This window comes from Chaetodon trifascialis, chromosome 9, assembly GCF_039877785.1.
Source record: "Chaetodon trifascialis isolate fChaTrf1 chromosome 9, fChaTrf1.hap1, whole genome shotgun sequence".
In the NCBI taxonomy this organism is placed as follows: Eukaryota; Metazoa; Chordata; class Actinopteri; order Chaetodontiformes; family Chaetodontidae; genus Chaetodon; species Chaetodon trifascialis.
The window spans coordinates 17,379,950-17,393,793 of record NC_092064.1 but is presented as its reverse complement, the minus strand read 5'-3'; positions in this window follow the sequence as shown (position 1 = coordinate 17,393,793).

Sequence of the window (13,844 nt, the reverse complement as noted above, 5' to 3'; positions counted from 1 at the left end):
CTATTGCCAGTTGTCAAAAATCACAGACAAATAGCATCCAGCTGGAAAGAGACAGTGATGACAAGAATAATCACATCTTCACTAAAAACCCTCCATCTGCATTCCTGGATATGATTTTGGAAATGACTTAAGTTAGCGTGATGCTACTACAGCATACTTAGCTTAGTTTAATGAGACATCTTGTGCCTCTATCACACTGCTGAAGTTTTGCAGTGCTTTATTTTTGGAGTCATTATCTTTTGTGCTGTTATCTGTCAGCATTCATATGGATGTAAGATGGTCAGGAATCACAGAGCAAGAGAGTACTCAAATATGTTTTTATCTTCTAAGTAAGACAGTTTTCTCAACTGATGTGGCAATCCGGATATCTCGAGCCTGCCACATCTTGAATCACACATGTCTAGGGTAGCATAAAGTTTTTATCTCTTGTTGAAAACGGCTCAACACAGAATCAAGAAATGAATTCCTGATGCAGCCTCAGCCAAAATATGTTGTGCATTTACTCTGATTCTAGAACTAAAACCTCCATTTGAGTGCTATGAAGTTGTAGGGCACTTTCTAAAACACAACTTGCTGTAAAAGCGAAGACGTTCTTAATAAAATACCTACAAGAGGCCACAAGATACAAGCATCTGTGATGCTTTTTAAAAAAGGAAGATTCTGCCGACATTCTTGTACTTACCGAGTCTCCTGAGAGGGTCCAACTTTGATGTAATGAATTACACTTTAATGCAATATGGGGTCAAATTATACTTTTTCTTTTCGTACAATGTGCAGAGTTGGAAATACTGAAGCAGAAACATGAAAACGGGTATCTTAATCTTTAAGCATATAAGATAGAGTTCTGTAGATTCCTGTTCTGTATTGCTAACATTACAAAATATTTATAATCCTAAAATGAAATGGGCTTTTCATTTTGAAATGCTGTAAGATGCATAGAGCTTGTTTCTCTTGTCAGTTAGTAGCTCATTTGAATCATGTTGTCTTTATAAAGATCAACTGTAAAATAATGTCACTGTTCCACTTTACTGGACCTAAATACATAAAACTTTGGTGTGGCAATGTTGTAGTGATTTATTTAAAATCGTAAACAGATTGTTTGCTGGTATCTGAAGTTGGTTACAGCAGGTTTTTAATCACTTGGCCACTCTGCCACCCAAATGCACCTATAAAACAGTTCCGGGTGTTAAACACTATAATGTGTGCCACCTGTTACATCAGTCTTCAGTGGTGCTCACAAAACAAAAGAGTAAACTTTTTAGTGTATGGAGAAGATAGCAATAACAGCCATCAGTTACTTCAACAAACAAGAAGAAAAAACTGGCACATCCTGGGCACATCTTAGTTCACATTTTCCTTTCGTCATTCCCTCCCAGGCGAGCACATCTGCTGCAAAACAAGAGAACAAGAGGCACTTCAAGAGAACTGGGGTAACAGAGAGTGGGGGCAGGGTTGTTTTTGTTTCCCTTGTGCATAAATTCTAACCAAGCTGGCAGTGCTTACTTAATTAGCTCACATACAGAACAATAATGCCAAACCCTCCCTGAGCATGTTCAGTGGACATATCACAGACATTACGGAGTGGTTTTGCCCCATTAAGCATCCGTGTTTTCATGCCAATAACCACATCCAGAAATTAACAGGCCAACTTATAGCTATATGAATGTGTGACAACTGCAACAATATGCCGAAGGGCCTGCCAGGAAATGGACCCAACAGTTGAACAGTGCATCTGTTTCATGAGGAAATATTCACTCTTAAGCCTTTTCTTTCACTGCCACCCCAAGTGAACAAAACCAATGTCTGTTGAAACAACACTGCCAATGAATATTGGCTGAATTGTGCGCTTGGACAAGAAGCATTTTAAAAAAATTTGCAAACCTGGCCCAAAGGTATTGAGTTGCAGTTACACTACCATTTTAAATATGAGGCACCATAGGTCAGGTTTCATCCAGCAAGCTTGCTTGTGTGTTAAAATTAAAATGAAAACTGAGTTGGGCCTCCTGAAAGTTTGTGAAATCAATGGAAAATGTGACTTAAACACAACAGGTGAGAAAAACAGAACTTGCCACAATAAAAGCGGCAGTGAAATTAAGTTGATTGAGCTGACAGTTTTCACATCTCATAACCTGTGCTCTGTTTCCATCAAACGTCTACTGTGAAACTGCTGTTAAACATTTCCATTTCAAGCTAGTTTTCCTTACTGAAGCAAAACTGAAGTATTTTCCTGGCCTTAAATGAATAGATTTAGTTGCCTTTACCTAACTAGATTTAGTTAAAGCTAACTCTAACTTCAAGCAAAGTTTTGCAGTTTGTTAATGATAACAAAGATAGCCCTTGGTGAACTCCATCATGCTGTATATTGATCATGCGAACATGGTTTGTTCAGGCTCTGCCAGCTGCCAGGGGCTGTGCTGGGCCAGACTGGTGCAGGGGAATGTAGGGTGGGCTGACTCACCATAATGGCTCCCTTTAAAACTCTGTGCCAGTCCCCAGTGAATATACTCCCTCCTGAGGGTGGTTCGGTAAGGACAGCAAGCTCAAACCTAGGGTTGGCCAACACTTGCTTATGGGTCTGCGGCAACCCAAAGTGGTGTTTACACTACATTTTAATACTAGTATGAAAAGGGAGCTAAAACGGAAGAGATCAAGTTGATCTAGTTGGCCGAGGGCTGCTCCTCTGTGCAGCTGCTCCCCTGTGGTGCACATACATCCCTCTGTTACTTGGGGCTTGGATTACCACTCTTAGCCCTCCTGCCATCTTTATCTTTCCTCTTTTTTAAAAAAATCTTTAATGTAGTGTCCTGTGTGTTTGCTTTCTGTTACTCTTGCAGCTGCTGTGTAACAGACCGAAAAATGATTTACTCCTCCACTAAAGCTTCCTGTTCGATGCTAGTAAATAGAGGTCAAAATGGCATGTTTATTTATGCTGAAACCAACAAAACAAAAGGGATTCAATAAGTGCTTTGGTTTTGTTTTCTAAGCTGCAGAGTACTAGAAAAAATTTGAGCTCAGTATAGCTCTTTCTTTAATGAAAGACACAATGTCATTAATGCTTACAGAATAGAGTTCAGGGAAGAGCAGGGCCCCCAGCAGGTTTAATGTGGCTCTGGCAGTATTTAAGTATTATTGTCTGGTTCTGTTGAATCTACACTCTCAATCTGAAGCTCAACTCTTATGAAAAGAGACTGGGGGGAAATTAAAATAAATACTTTATGAATGAACCCGTTTGCCATAAAGCACTGGATAATCCATCTAATAAATGTTCTGTTGGACACTTTGCTGTACATCTCAGCTGGTTGTGCTTGGAGTTCATACTAATTCAGACACTGAGCACGCTAGATGATGCACAGCACACTCTTCTTGAACATGGTGTAAATTATACACAGCATCTCCTGGGGCAATTTGGGAACAGGGGTCATAATTAACAACAGGGCTGCAGAATGAGTTTTAGGCTACATATTTCGCAATACCAAGATGTGCAAATTGGAATTATTACAGGACTGGAAGGCTGCAGTGAAATTTGTGGCGCCTTTGAGGATTATGATGGATGATCTAGCAAAAGTTCTTTCATGATTTGACCATTCTACATGAATTTCCAACAAGTGTTACTGGCAATTTGAAGGAAATGATCATTTGCTTGGGTTTGTTTGTGGGTATTAATCAACAGAGTATGATTGTTCCTTAGATATTAAACTGTTTTGGGCATGTGATGATAATTTCTGCACTGAAAGTTTGATTTCCTCTGCTGCACTGTTAAAGGATAGGTTTGTATTTTCTCAGCTCTATATTAATTTTTTACTCATAACCCATATGTACACTGGGAGAGATGCTAGTTGCTATAATCATCCCTCCTGTCCATACTGGCCGTGAGGAGGTCCCACTGTGGTACTATAACTACACTGCAAGGCCGAAATTACTCTTTTCTTGCCACTATGCTACAACAAGTTACCAAATATGTATGCGCATGTGCCTGCGAAATGTGCCCTCCAGGGCCGATTCCATAAAGGCTTATGAAACATGATTGCTATGTGTCTGTAGTGTCCACAGCTGTCCGTGTATGCGTCCGTTTGGGGTATATTCAAACCTTAACAAATCCAGCCAAAGATACAATGAGGCCTCAACAGTCTGAGTTAGCCAAACTGAGTGGTTAGCTTCCAAGGTTGCAGCCTCTTAGTACAAAACTGCTGTTTGCGTTCCCCCAGACGGTATTTCCTTACTGAGCCTTACTTCCTGGAAGTTGCATTGACAGGAAAAAAAGAGCTATCAGGAGGAAGATAATGACATGATTTGGTTAACTCAGACTGGTGAAGCTCATATTAGCTTTGGCTAAAAATTACTGGGTTTTGTCCCCACTTCATAAATGGTTACTGCGACCAATAACTCTCAGTGTATGGCCTGTGGGTGATGTATTAGGATAGACTTGAGCAAATCCAAATATACCCTTTAATGTGTTGTTTAGGTAAAGGTGTGTTGGATAAAAGGGTTGTCATCACATCACATTGCATACAGGACCAGGGTGGTATCAAGTGCTTGAGGCTAAGGCTTTTCCATTTCATTTGGTGTTTTCTTGTGGCTGTTTGGGCCATTCCACATGAGAGTACCTTTGGGACAGCAATAATGTGGTCTGGAAGAGTCATCAGTTCAGTGATAGCATGAAAGATCAGTCCAGTGTCTGTCATTCAGATTGGCCAATTATATAAGAAGAAGTCTGAATGTTTTCTTTTGCTTGCTGTCTTTTTAGTCAGTTACTGCATCTGTGTTTTGTTAAGCAGTACCTCATAGAAAAAATGTCATTTAACAGACCAACCTGATAAAGTCCAAACATTATTTTCAAAATTGAAATGCAGTTTATGAGCCCACTGTGCAGTGTATAATGATGGGACTCAATACACTGTCGGCAGATAATATTAAATGCTAGAGCACTCTCTGTTTCATACATGGGATAGAAATAACACTGATGGTTATACTCAGGAAAGATTTAAACTTTAACAAATACCCTCTGTATGTGGGAGAGCTACTGTATTTTAACACTGATGCAGTAAATCGTGTCAAGTTGCTTTTTCTTCACACAGGATTTTTCAGTGTAGTTGCTTCAAACCACAAGTTGAAAACTTAGTAGTTGAATTACTGCATCCTTAGTGTACTCACAGCTCTCACACAGACTTTTATAATTTCAAGCCCTTGCTAAACGAGTTCACACAATGCAGATTAAGCCAATCACCGACAGACAAATCTCTCTGTGTTTTGCACTAGACTAGAGTTTTTAGATGTGGTGCATGTGGTGACGGAGAAGGCCACAGCAATTTAGGAGTATGGTAGAACCTATGGTGTCATAAGAACATCAACAGTCTGTGTGTAATTACTGTCACTGCTGGAGGGGGGAGACAAAGGTTCCACACTGCAGGTTGAAGCTCCACCAAAGCCAGAGCAAGGATTGATCCTAGGGCATAATGTACTCATCCAAGCTATTGTATTTTCCTATACAGATGAAACATACATGGACTTTTCTCCCAAGCAGTACATTATTGTCAACTTTTTTGGCAAATAGTTGTGAAATTTGAAAGTCCGGCAGACAAAGAAAGACAGCACTGCTAAGAAGTTAGAGGGCGATCAATTTTTGACCTTGTTGAATTGTCATTAGTGCTTAATGTCTGTGGCTGCATTTATATACACTTTACACATGTGCATTAAATGCCTGTGCTATTGTAGTGGCGTGCTACACTGTGGCATTGGGAGTACTAGGGTTTTATCTGATGTGATCTCACTCTAGGTAAACATCCGACCTGGCATGCAATTTTTGGCAGCTGCACAGGGAATGCAATGACTTTTCAACAGAGCATACACCGTTTACAGAGCAGGCCTATGTGCCTTTATGACTAGCCTTAGATGGACAGATATATAACAGATATATATTGTCAAAAATGTGTCGTGGAAGTCAGGCAAAGTTTTAAAACAGGCACAAAAAGTGTGCCAGCCCTGTAAAAATACTGAAAATCTAAAAAAAAAAAAAAAAAAGTATTTTTGAAGGGGTCCATTTGGTGACTGTGTGCAACCAATAATCAACTGCACTGCAACCACTCCAGTGTGTTATCAATAGTAATGTATTAGCATGTTATCTTACCTGACAGCAGAATTACGGCATACATGCATGGCATTTAGCTGCAATGAGCCAATGTTATCGCTTCTGTGAACATACAGCACTAGATTTTAGTTATATAGAAAATGTGTGAATTTTAAGTTTACGTGAATTGTTCGCTGATTTTGACCTTGAGGTCATCCGTTATTTCTCTTTGCCTTACTTCTAAACCGTAGTTGAACGCTTACTTAGAAAGAACTCCTAAACTTCCTTATATCATTGTAGTATATTTTTCAGTGGTGTGTACTCACACAGGGTACATGACCTGGTTGTAACTAAACGTATGTTAAGGCATATATTTTAAGGAGTATTTCAACGCTTATATTATATATTAAGAAATAAACATTTCTGCACATGGACTGTAAATGTAGTCAGTGACAGTAGAGTAGTTCTGTCAGTCAGTCTCCCTGTTTCCAGACTAAGTCATTGTTCACTCCTCCACTTACAAAAGCAGAGTTCGTATTGCTGGCCCAAAACATGCCAGACAGAGATGTATCAGTTACATAATTATTTAATAACACTCGTTATTTCAGCAGTTATTTCATGTCTCCTGGGACTTTCTGACAGTTTAAAAGAACCCTCATCAAGCAGAGCTGGTGTTTCTGTTGTTTTGTGGGATGGATGTTTTGAGCCAAGACAAAGTCAAGAGACATGCTCCTCGACCATCGCCTTTCAGTGTTCGCCAACCAAATGTAATACAAGAAGCTCACAGGGCATACTTAAGAGCCAATAGCCATTGGTGAAATGGACTAGTGTTAGTTTAACAAATACGAAATGATAGATAAGAGATGTGAAAAATAAATAAATATATTGAAACACACTCACAGACTACTTTTTAAGACGTGTAGGACACATCAACATTAAGCACATGCTACATTTGACTTAATAGATGTGTGAAAAAGCCATTATGGGGACAGCAGGCTAACAGTGAGTGACTAAACAAAATGACTAGGACTTAAAAGGAACAAAATATTTAAATAAAATTATAATAATAAATACATTTTTTAGCATGGACCACAGAGATCCCAAAGATGGCAATTAAGGGACACGGCTGCAGATCCATTTTTAGAACGTCAGATTAAGTTTTTCCCCTAAATTGTTTGGAATTGTGGACGAAAATAATGCAGCTAAGACTGACAGCGACATGGCTGCACCGATCACATCTGCTATTCACATTTGGGTATGTTTCTGCTAATTTGTCTTTGGAATAGTGGATCCTGAGAAGAACCTTAAACTGTGTGAGACCCAGTCGTGCACATGAAGTAGTAGAGCTTAGCATTTCAATTGCCTCACCCCATAGTTGTCTGAAAGCTCAACGTTCGTATCATTCTCCCAAGCAGCTTTAGCTTTGTCGACAGATTTATTATTAAATGACATAATGCAAAGATAAACCCCAGGGGTGAATGATTTCTGACTGGGGCTGAATTTGAATAGTTCCTTCCAAGGCAACAGATTTAGTAGTGAAGGAAACAAAGGAAACAGAGTGGACACATTGTCTTGTACCTGGAAAAAAAGAGAGCAAGAGAGAGTTAGGGATAGAAAGTTAGAGAAAATATAATGATAATAGTTGGTAATTCCTTTTCTTTTCCACAAGGACCTAATCTGTCAATGCTTTATTGGCATTACATTAAACCGTTAAGACCTCAAACATTCATGATGCTACAGAATCACATGGGTTCATGGTGAAGTTCAGAAAAAAACGATTCAATATTGATGACATTCATTATTTCATATACCATAGATTGAGGCAGCATTTTAGTTGATTGTTTTCCCTTTTCAATACTGTTACTGTTTTTCTATTCTCCACGTCTAATTCAGGGTTGATGGCCATCATTTGCTCTGTTGATACTGGAATTCAGCTGCCATGATTCCATATGCTGTTATCTCTCATTAAGTGCCATTACGTTTGAGTTAGTTTTGCCTCGATCGTCTGTGTGTCTTTAAATGTCATGATTTATTGCACAACATTAAAGTGCAGGGCAATACCTTAAATATGCACTGATACTGCATTGTGAGTTCTTAATTAAAATGCCAGGATTTTGATTAACTGACTATCCCACAGTGAGGATCACAGTGTGCAGCTCTCTGCAGTTTTTAGTGACTATCAGCTCATTGTTTTAGTTTGAAGGTCTGATAAGTCTTGAATAATGCAATGGACAGCAACCCTCAGGCCATGACCTCATGTGACGCACAAACTAGTTGTACCTTATGAAATGAACTAAACTACTGACTAGTTTTCATACATTAATTCATACATTTATAGTAGCAAGTCCAATAGACCTTGAAGTTGTTAGGAATTGCAGCCAAACCAGGGAAAGGGAGTTAGCTGCACTGAATACTGGATTTGTGGTAATGGCTGTCACTGGGAAATTTTTGTCAGACCTATCCCCAGAGAAAAACACACACACACACACACACACACACACACACACACACACACACACACACACACACACACACACACACACACACACACACACACACAAGCATACACAAGCATACACAGACATGCATGCACATCTTCATCATCAAAACCTGAGCTTTTTGTACTCTTTCTCTTACGACTCCACATACTTTCAGATGAGGAGTGGGCACAGAAGTAGAAAGAGATGGAGAGAGAGATGAAGTTGGTTGCGAAAGTAGATTTCTTGAAGTTGTCTTGATTGCTTTTGATTGTTTTGAATAAGCACACTTTAAAAAAGTGCCTCATTTTAGGGTGACCCGTTTGACTTGGTGTGAGAACTTGCTTGCTTATCTTTGGATTTGGTCAACTTGTCACAGTCTTTCCTTCATGGGTCTTTATGAAAATACCATTGATTCATGTCCACACACTAAGTAAACTGAAGTACTTAGTACTTATCACATTTGGTGAACTCCCTTCTGTTGGCCACAGAGCTGGCCCCGAGAGCTCTGTTGTGGGGGACATAAGGAAGCTATAACAATGTCAAGGAAGTGTGTTAGTGTGCCTGTCGGAAATGAGTGTCACTGCACTTAATTGAGCCCTGAGAAATGTGGTTAAACTAGCCGCAACTGAATTTCACTTAGACGTATTTTGTAAATAGCTAACTTTGATCCGTACAAGCAGGAAATTTCAATTTTGTTGTGACTTGATAATGTCAGGGTTTGCTTTTTAAGTTGTGAAATGTATGGGAATGCTGATAATTTTGGCCTCCCGTAATTGTTTTCCCATATCTTAGGTACAACCACAACAGCATGTTGTTAAAATCTCATTTAATGGTTGCGGTATCCTTAGCATGTCTGTTGCTGGACACCATGAAGAAAAGCTGTTTCATCTGCGTTTTATATTGCTCCTGAATTCTGCTGCCTACACTCTCTCACTCTTCAGTGGCACGTAGCTGGACTGGCCTGTCCCTGAGTCCCACAGAAAGCCTGAGAAACACTCTATCAAGCCAAAAATGAAACATTATACCAACATTCAAGCGTCACTTTTCATTGTGAATTGTACCATTGCTTTACCCTGCTATCACTGCTGTGTTTTAAATAGACAACAGAGACAAAAGTGAGAACTTTTGGTGGTAACATCTAACTATTTTTTCACAATTGACTGAGGTGGTGGAAACCACTGTGCAGATGAAGATATTCCATTTGATGCAATAATTATGATAGTTATCCACATATATTTTCTGTTTTTTCATCAAAACCTGTATAAACATCTGATAATGGACTCTTAGTAGTCATGCTTAAAGGATGGTGTGATGAATTATTGAGTTTCAATCTATCTATTGTGTATGTAATCCAATACACATAGATAAACTGAGTCTTTATAGCAAAGCATACATTACAAATCAGCTTTATTTTACAGTTTATGTTACGAACTCTTAACCTGGCTTCACCGTATATGCAATTGAAACCCATGCAGTGAATTTAATGCAAAGGACTTTTTTAGGCATGTTTTACTTGAGTGCATGCAAAGCTCTCTTAAAGTTGGAGTCTTGAAGATTTTAATGCCAAATGTGAGTCACCCTGCTGCCTGGTCTGGCCCTTACCAGAACTCATCAGTTCTCCCTGGGTGCCTGGGCTTGGGTCTGATCTTCACTGGAACCTGCTTCATATGCAGAGCAATGTTAACTGCAGAGAAACCACATCTGGAGTGTGGTCTGGATGTGTGTATCACACTTTGGAGGTAGGCCAGTCTACTTGTCTGTGTGTTGGTGACACCACAGGCCATTAAATGAATGATGTTTGTACTGCGCCAGTGCACTCTTCTTCTGCCAGTCTATGATGGTTTTCACTCAAAAACAGTAGACATAGGCTGAAAGAATGCCTTCATCAGTGGTCTGAAAATAGCAGTTGACTTTTAGCATGTTCTTTGGTAGCTTCAAACAAATATGCATGGACTGGTCTCAAACCAATCTGTACAGTGTCAGCTTCAGATCAAAAGAAGATCCAGGAGTCTTCTGCATGCCGCAGTGCATATAATGCTAGAGCCACTGAACACAGCTGGCCAACTTCACTCTGTGATTATTACATGATAACGATCTCAGAGCTGATCCAGTGCAGCACCCCACAGCAAGATGTAAACACTTACCCGGTGAACAAAGGTTCATTGATTATACCAGTGGTAGTCCATGTGTAGTGTGTTAAACAGTATTTGCCCTCATGCTACAAGAAATACACAAGAAAATAACACCATATGTATTAGCAAAGTAGTCTAACCTGAGACTGTCTCAGGCAACAAAATCTGTTCATTGTTGATGCCAGTAAAGGCTATATGTTTCTGCTTGTTGAACAGATGTTGAGTTTATCACATTTGACATCATGACCCAACAGTATGAGTGGGTTGGAAAGGGAGAGTAGGTCAGTTGCGGCTATAATCCATACAGTTTACATATACAGTAACTGAATGAAGTTGCATCAAGTAATCATGTTGATATCAACCAGAAGTGCCGGCAACTCAAAGCAATAAATTCCCCATTATTCCAGCTTCTGATCAACGTAACTATACATCACTTTGCCTGTCACTGTCTGTTTTTCCATACCCTGTTAATATTTGGTAAAATTACCACCCCACTTTTGTACGTTAAACATGGAATAATGATGAGCTAAATCCAATCTGTAAATAGATTGGTTGTGGCAACCAAGCATTTCTATCTCTCTCACTCAAATTGTTTCACTTTGTGTCTGGTTTATTTCTCCCAAACACACCAGTTTTACATGCATGTCATTTAATACCTACAGGAAGTACCTCTTCCTGTGCTTAGTTATTGAAGCACATCCTGCTGTACTTTCTGGTGTCACCATGGCTGATGTGTACGTGAGAGCACACGGACATAGAGAGAATGTTCTTTTTTTTAACATTGCTTTGTGTCAGAAAATTGAAATTTAAATCCATTACATGTTACCTCCCAAATTTCAAAGCAGACCAGTAATTCAAACTAGACTCTAGGTCTTTTCAGCAGCTTCACCAAATCAGTCTGTTTTCTTAAATTCGGTTTTGGTGCAATGCTGTTGTTTGTGGGACCAGGTTATTTTAATATTATACTGGAATATTGCAACTGACTTGAATTGCAAGGCGGATCTTAAATTGGTTACTGAATTGGGGAAACTCAGTCATTACATTTTAGAGCATAGAAGTAGTTTGTCTGTTAGTAATTAAAGCCTCCAGTTCCTTGGAATTTAATATACTTCTACCTCAGTGAGTTGATATGGTTTCTGGCGTTGAGCTCAAAAGTTGTCTTCACAGACTTAATTTCCCTTCTACCGAGGCCAAACGCACTTGCCAACTGTGCCTGCAGATGCAGAGCCATTAAAGCATGGGTCTTTTGTAATCTTTGGTTGTCTCCAAGAGAGAACTAAGGATGCCTGCATGTTCTGGCATGTTGGGCAATATAATGTGACAAAGACACAAAGAAGGTCCAAACTGTCCTAGAGATTTAGGTACATGAAGCCAGTCATCGTCTTGATTTCAATGTTTTCAGGCTCATAACCAATGGCTATGATTGGCCAATGACCTTGGACTGGTGAAAGAATGACCTAGATTTTATTTATTAACTGCACATTTACATAGCAGCTAAATTTGTCTGTGAGCCCAGATACTTCTGCTTCTACAGTAACACTGTCACTGTGAAATACATGAAATACCATTAACTTAATTAAAAAACAAAAGATACTTTAGAATAAATTCTGTTGCTATGTACAGTTAAATGAATTGTATTAAATTAAGGCTTTAACATGTTTTTCAATGGTACACTAGTTAACTGAGAATCAGTAAACTAGTATCACAGCAACATAATTGATATAAAGGACCCACAGTTTGTAGTATAATTAATAACAGTGAGTTCTGTGTGACCTCTCATCATCCTTCACCAAAGTCTATGTTTAATCTCAGCCTTTTTGGCAAAAACACCATTCAACTCAGCCCAAAGGAGACGTACCAGACATGAGCTAAAATAGACATTTAGGCTTGCAAATAAATGGAGAAAAACAACACTCTCATCCAGAATACACTTTTGCTTCCCAAATAGACTAGTCAGTTGGGGCTGTTGGTCTTAAATCAAACATGGAAAGAATAGTACCATGCAGGACACAGCATTAGGTCAGTGTCCTCCTGATGTTTGCAACTAATGATTTACTGTAAATAATCATAGGGGCTGAAAGCGCTTCAGATGTTTCCTTGTTTTAACTATAATAGATTTCTTGGACTTAATCAGTGTGGGTTTGTTGTGTGTCTGAGTTTGCTGAGAAAAACAGATGTTTCACATATTGAAATCATCATTACATACTTAGTTATATTTTATATATTTTACATAGTTATATTTTCAGAATTGCTGCTATTCTATGTTTATATACTTAGTTGTGTTTTTTTAAGAAGACTCTTTTCTCTTAGTTTTTATTCTATGTTTATGTTAGTTGTTTAACTTGCTACTGCAACAAAAGAATTTCCCAGTCTAAGTCTAAGTTCCTGTATGAATGGTGCAGGAATATTGTGAGCAGTTGTATGTTACCATTGGCTATTAATGGCGTGATTGTGCACACTGTCAAATCTCAGGTGTGCCCTGAGAGAAGCAAAGCAAAATGAAATAGCCTAAAATCGAAATAATTCAGTGCACTTGAGTAACAATAATAATTAAGCTGCCACCTGACATTTCGATCACATAGTCTAGTCAATTAGACCCTTGTATTTTCCATGATTTAGGTTCAGTCAGATTATGCTTGGCATTGTTTTTTTTGCAGTGCCTCAGTATGTGGTTGAAACAAAGTGATTTTCCCACTGCCATTAAAAATGACTTATTTTTGATTAGCTTAAATAACTGGGATAATAATAGTAGTATGCTCTACATCAGTCTCTTAAAGTGTGTTAACAATAACAGAAAATGAATTGTATGACAAATGTAAGTTACAAGAGAAAGATATTTGCTCTATACTAAACATATTGATGCATTGGCTTGAATAGATTGTTTCTTGAAAGAAAAATGCAAGTTTTTCCATTGCTGTATGACTCTTTCATAATTCAAGTGAAAATGTGTTTTGCATTCAGTCTGAACAAACCTTAAACAGCTGATATTGTTGGGAGGCCTGACTGAACTTAAAGGAAATCAGCATGAGGGAATTTGAACAGTAATGGTGGACGTCACTACTATGAAGGATACTGTGTGTCTTGGAAAGCAGAAGCCATTAGCATGTGTGCAATAGCCCAGTCTGTCAGGTTTGTGTCTGAGAGAGTAATGACTCGGGCTATAGCTCT